The sequence below is a fragment of the Silurus meridionalis genome, chromosome 8, assembly GCF_014805685.1.
Source record: "Silurus meridionalis isolate SWU-2019-XX chromosome 8, ASM1480568v1, whole genome shotgun sequence".
NCBI lineage: Eukaryota > Metazoa > Chordata > Actinopteri > Siluriformes > Siluridae > Silurus > Silurus meridionalis.
This window is the reverse complement of record NC_060891.1, coordinates 27,840,491-27,850,949: the sequence shown is the minus strand read 5'-3', so window position 1 is coordinate 27,850,949 and position 10,459 is coordinate 27,840,491. Positions and strand designations below refer to the sequence as shown.

Below are 10,459 nucleotides of genomic sequence, written 5' to 3'. Positions count from 1 at the left end.
TGATCAAACTCTTGATGTCACCCAGATGAGGATGGGTTCCCCTTTTGAGTCTGGTTCCTCTCAAGGTTTCTTCCTCATAACATCTAAGGGAGTTTTTCCTTGCCACAGTCGCCACGGCTTGCTCATCAGGGACAAATGCACACCATTCACCATCACTGTTGATTTGTGTAAAGCTGCTTTGAGACAATGTCTGTTGTGAAAAGCGCTATACAAATAAACTTGACTTGACTTGACTTGACTTGACTCCTTTGTGGACAAATTGGCCGTTCCAGAAGGACGTTTGGAAACTTGGTCTGCGCCACCCGACTGTGAAACAGCCTATTAGACTAGTCCCCTCTATTTCCATTTTTCAGCTCTCGGCCTTCATGTCTTATCTTCAGACACTGGAATTTGAACAGGCTTAGCAGTGAATTGACTTATTTTCATTTTACATTCGCATGCTTGTACCTTGTTTGCTCTGCTGCTTTTTTTACTGATTTATTATTTTTTTTACTTCTCATGTTTTAGGAATTTCTCTTGAAGTTTTCTCTGGTTGGCGCCTATGTTTTTATTTTATGTTTTAAAACGCGCTTTCGAAGCGCTCGCTGGATCGTGCGAGCCGGGTGCCATTAGGCTGTGAGGGAGAAACACATTTGTTCTGTCAAAGTACAAGGATAAGCCTCTAGCAATATAATTTTATATGAGGGCTGGGATACGGCGCTTCTGAACGCGTAGATCTGTAGGCTGTTAACAGAGCCGCTGCTGAATTTTATTACTTGGTGCCTACGGTGTGAGTGCAGCTGATTAGTGTGCAAGTGTGTACGTGGAGCCGAGTTTCTCATTTCCAATAGGTACCTAATGGTAACGGTATCCAGAGCCTCAACACATCTTTAAATCTGGAGCTCAGAACAGGTGATTTTTGGTGATTTTGGCTGAAATAAATGACCTACAGGCAATTTCGCATCTTTCGCGTGCAGAACGCTGGCGTGTTTTATGATTACGTCTCTTTTTATTTACTTTTGCACGTGAAGGATCTTTATGAAAAATCAGGGTTAGGAATGAAGGCAGATTAGATTCAGCAGTATTTTGAGCTCTGCTTCATATGGCTTCTGGTTTATGATCATTTTTTAAAAAAATGGGGGAGCACGATAGCCACCAGGGAAATCTTGTTTACATACAGTTAGAAGATTTCACCAACAATTGAACACAAACCATTAAACACAATGTAATTTGTGAATGTCTCCTCTGGTGTGGGGTGTGTGTGTGTCTGTGTGTGTGTGTGTGTGTGTGTGTGTGTGTGTGTGTCTTTCACTAACCCGCAATCCTTCATTTTATATTTACTGCAGCAAGGAGCAGAGACCACACTGCAACACACACACACACACACACACACACACACACACACACACACACAATGCGAAAAAATAATTTCATTGTGTTGTACATGAAATTTTTGTGTCATATCCTGCAGTGCTAAAGGGTCTCACACTGTTTATTTTTGTTGTGTAACACACACACACACACACACACACACACACTCACACACACTCACACACACACACACTCACACACAAAGCATCGTCACAGGAATACAAGCACAAATACAGTGTTGAATTTCTCCTTTAAATTTTTGTCTTTATTTGGAAAAAAAAATCGTTATAACTCATGAGTGTGTGTAACTGTAGAAACTGTTTTATGAACATTGTAGTCAAGACTTTCTTACTGCAAAACTGTGAGCTGGGTATTTAGAAAACAACCTTGAGGAATCCTCCATATCCACTTTGATCCAAATTTACAAACCGTCTGTGTGTGTGTGTGTGTGTGTGTGTGTGTGTGTATATATATATATATATATATATATATATATATATATATATATATATATATATATATATATAGTATACACACGCACACGCACACACACACACACACACACACACACACACACACACACACACACACACACACATTTATATAGAGTGAGAGAATTTACACCTTTTAATACCAAAGTCAAAAAACATCTAGAATATTGAAAATACACTCTGACTTTACCACCTGCTCAGTTATTTCAGTTATTTACAGATTTGCACTGTTATAAAGTCAGCGGCTCGGAGGAAAAGGAAACTCTGCGGCTTTATTTCCACAATAAAGTGTCATTGTTCGTTCCGGTGGTCACGATGACTGTGATTGGCTGGTTGTTGTTATAATTCGCGTACTGAATGTCATTATCGGGGTGCCATTACTTTCGTCAATGCTCATTTGCTCGGACGATGTAGTAATGAAATCGCTTCATTTTTTATTATCTGAATGTCATATTACGCGTTGGCCGCTGACGTCTCCGGCGATTCCGTTTTGGTTGTATGATGTCATGTTCAACGTTGTGATGTCATATGGAGGTGCCGTGATTGGTATCCATGGCTCTGCTGGGCACTGGCTGGTATTTGATTGGCATTTTTATGGGACTTTGGTGTAAAATTCCTCCGTTCGGTGCCCGATGTTTACAGCGTGATGGAGGGGGCAGTGTGGAGCTGGAAAGGGGGAGGGGCATGTTTCTGCTGGCCATGCCCCCGACACCGCTTTCAGAGAATAGTGAAGGAACAGACAAAGCACCGGGAGGAAACGGGGTCATGGCGTCACGCGAGTCCTGGCGGTGACAGATGTTGCCAACGTCTAGCGTGGAGACGTCCAGCGGTGAAGCAGGAAGCTGTTTATGCGATAAATCGTCATCGCTAATTAGCCCACTGAAGCGCTGCTGGACCTGCTCCAAGTCCACCTCCTTATCCTGAGGGACAGATGGAGACACGTCTCATTATCAAAAAAAGACCCGCATAAATTAAATAAGTAATAATGAACCAGTCAGAAAGCAGCTTGAGCAGACTGGATGTTTAGCCATTTTACATTGATGGCTGTGTGATCACACGAGGGGTCTCAAAGCTCATTGTTCTGAGTGTGACACCATTACTCAACCCGATGGGGTGTTTCGAGGTCTTCATGTAAAACCATTCGATTTTTGCCTTAACGTGATGTCCTAGAGAGCAACGCAACACATTTATATTTATAGCATTTGGCAGAAGCTTTGATCCAGAGTGACTTACAGTTATTTCAGCCGAGCAACTGAGAGTTAAGGGCAATGTTCACATGCCCAGCAGTGGCACGTTGGTGGTGCTGGGATTTGAACCCATGACTAGCTGATTAGAAAAATCCAACAACATATCCACTGAGCTACCAATTCCCACTTGAGTGATATCTGCCCACAAACATGAGCACAGAACTAATTTGGCTGAGATTTTTCTCCAGATTGTAACACAAGATACAACTGAGCAGAATTAACAACCCTGCTCACAGGTCCAGCTGGACCTTCAACCAGTAGCCCAAAGTCTTAAGCACTGAGCCACCAAATTGTCTTTCTTGGTTTATGGACTTATTTTTTGCACGGGGGCAAATTTCTAGTCCAGACACCAGGGACATGCAGATCAAAAATCCAGGCTTTCAGATTTTGATTAAAAAGAAAAATAAATCACCCAGTCGACATCAGTAAGCTGTGGATATAATGGTCACTTGGATTTTTTTTTTACATTCTTCTTTTATTCTAACCCCTACTGCTTTCCATAAAACACACATTTCGACTTAATATGTTTGTTTAAATAGAACATGCTCCATTTAATTCATATATTGCTCGGTGAAGTGAAGCATGTTGATGTTGTAGCCTGCTGTGATTTTCTGCCACCTGCTGCAGTGTGCACACACACACATTGAGGACACATTCTGAGTGCTGGAGGTTTTTTTTTTTTTTGCTATATACAAATTAGCACAATGAAGCACTAAATCTGTTCTAAGTACATTCTTATTCAAAATCTTTTCTTTATAACATTCTACCAGACACTACAGAAGGAGTTATAGACTAAAACAAAAAACAAAAACATGGGCAACACTGCAATTCCAACAAAAGTTGGGACACTGTGTAAGTGGAAATAAAAACAGTTTTGCAACAATTTGCAAATTTTATAAATCCATATTCTATTCATAAAAAAATAAAGAAAAATGCCACAATATATATCACTTTAAGTAAACAATAAGGTTAATTTAAAATCGGAAACTGTGAAGACCTAAAGTTTTGGGAGAGGAATGACACATTCTGCTCAAAAGTTCTGGGTTTCCGTTGTTGTATTTTCTGTTTTATTGTGCACCAAATGTTTTAAATGGTGAAAGGTCTAGACTGCAGGCCGGTCATGCTACTGTAATAGATGCAGATTGCAATAAGCATTGTCTTGCTCAAATACAAGGCCTTCCCAAAACCCCAAATCCCACTGGTTCCACGCTCGTGTCGTTTTCACCCTGGTGCTTTCCCACTCACGCCGGGGTTCGCCCTCTGGGACGACTTTTCACTTGACGTCTGCCGGCGCCATCACTCCGGTGGCGCTCTTCCCGAGGCTGGTGTCTGTCTTCTCCGTATTGCCGTTGGCAGACTGAAACTCTGATTAGTCTCAGTGAAAAGAGACTAATTAATGAAAGCACTGATTAGTCTCATCAGCTGCAGGTGTTTCTTACCGCTCATTCCGTCTGGCTCCGCCCTCCACTCGCGCACCGCCGGCACAGACATTTTCTGGATGGAAGCGTTTGTTGCTCCTGCACTAGGACACTAAAGCTCATCCATACCATCAGAGATGCGGCTTTTTGTTTAGAGTGCTAATAACGAGCCAGATGGTCCCGCTCCTCTTTAATCTTGAGGACATTGTGTTCATGATTTTTAAAAAGCACTTGAATTGGAGCAAATTGGAGCATAAAGACGCACAACTAGCAATCACTATCCACAAAGCTCTGTGGGGTGCTGGAGATGAGCACTTAATGTGTCCCAAACTGTAAGTAATGGCAGATTAGAGCACACACAGCATCCTATACACTCTGACAACATCTTGACAACACACCTGAAGCCTCTTTAAGCTTTCTTCCTTAGTGCACACTCGTGTGTAAACCATCACCCTAATAGGTTCCATCATCGTTTCCAAGGCTTCCATCCTGGCACACCCTCTACTGGTCTACAATGCGCTGGGAGAAGAACTTCCTACATGCATATGACTATAAAAAAAATTACAACTTTGCAATACTCCACTTTTAACATAGGACATTGTCTCAGAGCAGCTTTACAGCAAGAAAACGCTTATAAAAGCATGTAATGAATGAGTCTGTGGTGATTGTATATATATTCCTGATTTTGGAGTCACAGTAAAGGGTCTAAATTTGTGTTGAGAAGGTGGAGGGAGTATTTCAAGCAGCTGATGAATGAGTAAAATGAGAGAGAGAGAGAGAGAGAGAGAGAGAGAGAGAGAGAGAGAGAGAGAGAGAGAGAGAGAGAAGGTTGGATGATGTGGAGATGGTGAATACCAGTATGACATACCAGTAGAAGCATGGAGATGTTTAGGAGAGATGCAGTGGAGTTTTAACAAGATTGTTTAACAAAATTCTGGAAGGTGAGAAGATGCCTAAGGAATTGAGAAGGAGTGTGCTGGTACTGATCTTTAAGAATAAGGGAGATGTGCAGACCTGCAGTAACTACAGGGGAATAAAGTTGATCAGTCACACCATGAAGTTATGGGAAAGAGTAGTGGAAGCCAGGCTGAGGGAAGAGGTGATCATCTGTGAGCAGCAGTATGGTTTCATGCTGAGGAAGAGGTCAGACAGGAGTCTCTGTGGACTATGATGTTTGTGGATGATATTGTGATTTGTGGTGAGAGTAGGGAGCAGGTGGAGAAGATCCTGGAGAGGTGGAGGTACATGCTGGAAAATGAAAGTCAGTAGGAGTAAGACAGAGTACATGTGTGTGAATGAGTGGGAGGGCAGTGGAGGGGTGCGGTTGCAGGGGGAAGAGGTGGAGAAGGTGGAGGAGTTCAGGTACCTGGGGTCAACAGTGCAAAGTAATGGAGAGTGTGTTAGAGAAGTGAAGAAAAGAGTGCAGGCAGGGTGGAGTGGGTGGAGAAGAGTGATAGCAGGAGTGATTTGTGATAGAAGAGTGTCTGTGAGAGTGAAAGGGAAAGTTTATAGGACTGTGGTGAGACCTGAGATGTTGTATGGATTAGAGACAGTGGCATTGAGTAAAAGACAGGAGGTGGAGCTGGAGGTAGCAGAGCTGAAGATGTTGAGATGTTTGTTGGGAGTGACGACGATGGACAGGATTAGAAAAGAAATTATAAGAGGGACAGCGCATGTAGGACGTTTTAGAGACAAGGTGAGGGAGGTGAGATTGAGATGGTTTGGACATGTGCAGAGGAGGGACATGGGGTATATCAGTAGGAGAATGCTGAGGATGGAGCCACCAGGAAGGAGGAAAAGAGGAAGACCAAGGAGGAGGTTTATGGAAGTGGTGAGGGAAGACATGCAGGTAGTTGGTGTGAAAGAGGCAGATGTAGAGGACAGGGGGTTGTGGAGACGGATGATCCGCTGTGGCGCCCTCTAATGGGAGAAGCCAAAAGAAGAAGAGGAAGAAGAAGAAGTACAGTATTTAAACTCTAAAAACAGATAATAAAACGAGTTTTACAATGTTTTTTTAGAGTGTAGATTGAAAACCTTGAAAATTAAATGAAAGTAGCTGCTCCTGTTTGCCTACGTTGCAAGAGAACTGATCACTACTAAAAATCACGTAAAAAAACACTCTATTATAAACAAAATGTATAATGTACCTTGCAAAATCTCAAGGGCAGATCCAGAAAATGTAGATCATGTGTCCTACATTTAAATAATATAATAACTTTGAGATATAAAAAGACATCTTGTCCCTGTACACTTCAACTGAACATCCTTTACATATAAAACACGTCTATAAATCAGTTTTTGTCGTCATTGTCTCCTCTGGCTTCCTCGTTAGGAATCTTAATGTAAGATTAAAGTATGTTCAAGTGAAACCGGGACTTTTCATTTTAAAGGTATAAAAATGGATGCTAGCTAGTGGCTAGCGTGTCCTATCACTGATAGGCAGGCAACGGTGTTAGCATGTGCACGGAACAGCGTGTGGTGCTGAACAGCGTGTGGTGCTGAAGTTTGTTGTAAACAAAAGCGTAAAACCAGCAAATATTTACAGAAGACTTGATGCACAGTACGGTAATGAGACGCTCAGCCGAGGTAGGACATTCGAATGGTGTGAACATTTTAAAGATGGCCGTACATTCTCCATTTCAGAACTGATGACGACGTGAAGCAGGCGTACTGACAAATCTTTCCATGTCGAACCTTTCCAGACGTTAGCTAAACACTGGGATGAGTGCATAAATGTAGCAGGGGAGGATGTAAAAAAATTAATAAATGCAGTTTCAATTCCTTGAAATTTGTTCTTTTAATTTATAACCTCAAAAGTCCTGGTTTGACTTGAACACCCCTCGTATAAATTTACACAGCGATTTATGTAGAGCTTTGGGACTGTGTTTATTGCTAAAAACGGTCTACAAATAAAACTGAAAAGTAAATGTATTTGCATAGAAATGTGTATATCGCCGTTATGCTAAGCTATCGAGCAGTCTGCTGAAGGTTAATCACAGGCTAATGGCTCTGAAACATGTGCACTGAGCTGCCACTGGCTTCTGCATTCAGGGTGAAATGAACATCGGAACGAGGAGGTCCTGTGGCTTGCTTTCTATGATCGACTGTCAGGACGAGTTAAAATGACTTCTCTAGCTAACTTTCAGGGAGCTTGCTGGAGCATCTCATCTCAATTACTATCCGCTTGGACCATTTCCTCTATGAAGGGCATCATGCACTTGGGGCAATTTCATTTGTCTTGGGCGGAGAGAAAGCATACACTATAACAGGGTTGATGTCTGTATCGCAGCACATAGAGGTACCAGAGTATTTAAAAAAAAAATCCCCAAATTAAAAACGAAAGAAACTGCAGGCTGGAGTGATGCAGGATCGGTTTTCACACTCATGTCATTTGCCTGCCTTGAGTTTAACCTTAAACGTGAGCTTAAATATTTGCCCTTGGAGGCAGGTCCTTAATTATCAGCCAGTTAGCGCTAACCTCGGCTTGTATCTTGTCACCTGGGTGATTATATGCAAATGTGAATGCTGTATTTATCGCAGCAGATCAGCAGGTGTGTCTCACTGAGAGGAGCTGAAGAGATGTTTTGTATGCACTCTGGAGTGATGGCTATTCCCATGAAACCTTATCTAATCTCAGTGGCAGTTCAGACACTATAGACACATCACACTGCTTTCAAACAAAGCTGAAGCAATTTGCTTCAACTAGTAGACACCTCCTGAAAGATCGTCTTGTTCCAGGCAATCATTAGATTTAATGATCAGAAGTCACAATTACTCTGGGTGATGGAGATGTTCTTTGGTGATTCCTGGAAATCCCTGAACTTAAAACTCTTAAAACTAACTCAGAACAGGTTTCCTGCATTACACCATGGACATTCCACCATTTTTTCACATATTCAAGTGAACATTTTTCCCCACATATTTCAGAAGATTAGGATGAGCAACTCAGAGCCAGCTGTGATCTGACAGCCCTGGAGCAAAGAAGGTCAAAAGTTTTGGCACAAAGTCCCAACAGTAGAAGTGTGCCGGTGGCAGGGCTTGATCTCATGACCTTCTGATCAGTAGCCAAAAGCCTTCATCAATGAGCCACAACCTCCTCAAAATCCCACACATGTTCAGTGAGAATAAATAAATCTGCTGACCAACAGCAAACCGCCTCAGGGAGCATCAACACCATCTCTAGGCTTAAATAAAGGGCTACCAAAGAATCTCTGATTGACTTATAGACGAGAGTGTGAAGGTCATCATCCAACACGTCCATAAAGGAAAGTACCAAAGTGCACCTTAAAAATGTAAAAACTTTAAAATCTGTAAAACCTTTCCTTGTCACTGAATATTTCACCTTCAAAAGCACAATGTAAAGAAACACCTCATTAGAAATGTGCTTACTGGAGGTAAAGCCTTTAAAGGACTTGACACTGAAAACTTGGAACCTATTTTGTATATACTGTACATCTGGAATTCCTTATGTATACTTTCCATTAAACATCTGGACTGACTTACTTACTTTCTTACATATACTGCCTGTTAAACATCTGGAAATTCATGTGGACTTTCTTGAGTTTTCTTGGGTATACTGTCCCCTGTGAACGTCTGTTCATACATTTCATTCTGGTCATTTAAAACCTTTGAACATCTGGATTATTTTTTATGTATGCTCCCCACTAAACATCTACAGTTGGTGTTTCTTGTGTATGCTGTCCATTAGACATCTGGAGTTCTTTCTGTATACTGTCCTTTAAACATCTGGACTATCTTGTGTATACTATCCATTGAACATCTGATCATGATTTCTAATTCCAGCACCACCAAGCTGCCTCTGTTGATCCCTTGAGCAAGGCCCTCAACCCTCAACCCTCAACGTCTTAGTTGTATACAATGCTAAAATGTAAGTCGCTCTGGATAACGGTGTCTGCTGAATACAATAAATGGGAGTATAAATGGACTTTCTTGTGTAAACTGCCCATTGAACATGCAGCCTTTTTTTGTGTATGCTGCCCACTGAACATCTGGATTTGGGTTTCTTGTGCTGATGGTCCATTAATTAAACATCTGGACTTTCTAAGGTATTCTACTCATTGAACATCTTGGCATATTTGTGAGCACTGCCCATTAAACATCTGGACTTTCTTGTGTATACTGCCCATTAAACACCTGGACTTTCTTGTGTACACTACATATTAAACATCTGGACGTTCTTGTGTACACTACATATTAAACATCTGGACTTTCTTGTTCACACTGCAAATCATACATCTGAAAGCTCAGTGATTTTAGTCAAATTCGGCTTTGCCCTTTCTTTACCAGGTCTAAATATTAGTAATAACTGAGGATCTTAAAATGACCTGATTTTTAGTTTAAAATGTTAAAATGCTCATTTATATTTGTTTAAAATGTTTTCAGTGGCAGATGGAAAGAATAAAACAGTGTGATTTAGTCTCTGTTTGTAGATAATAAGCCTCTCAGGACTCTGAACAGTGGAGGTGTAAACAGTGACATACTGCTCTGCTGCATAACAGCCAAGTGTTGTTTTCTTCTCAAATGTCACTGTGTGTGTGTGTGTGTGTGTGTGTGTGTTTACCTGCGTATGTGTTCTGCAAGGCGTATGTGTGTACCAGCTCTCCAGCGCCCCCACCAGGCCGGATACAAACAACCCAAAAGCAAGTAAACAGAAAACCCCTGAGAGGGCGTGCAGAGTTAAAGCTCGACTCTCCGAGCGGCGCTCGTTAATACAGCGGCCTTTATGTGGCCACCACTTCTGCTTTAACACATCCACATCACCACGCTGCTGCAGCTCAAGGATCCTACAAACACACACCCCCACACACAAACACACAAAACGTGATAATGAATTATAGTGTTATTTACTGTTACAATCTTAGTTCATATGATTATGTTTATAAGATCTGACATACTATTCCTTCATTACTGAAAACATTTACTGTTTAATATC

General features: G+C 41.6%; 1 pseudogene; it reads right to left on the bottom strand.

Annotated features, from left to right (window-relative positions):
• Nucleotides 1-1,906: 1,906 nt before the first annotated feature.
• Nucleotides 1,907-10,459, bottom strand: part of LOC124390429 — a 251,268-nt pseudogene continuing 242,715 nt past the window's right edge.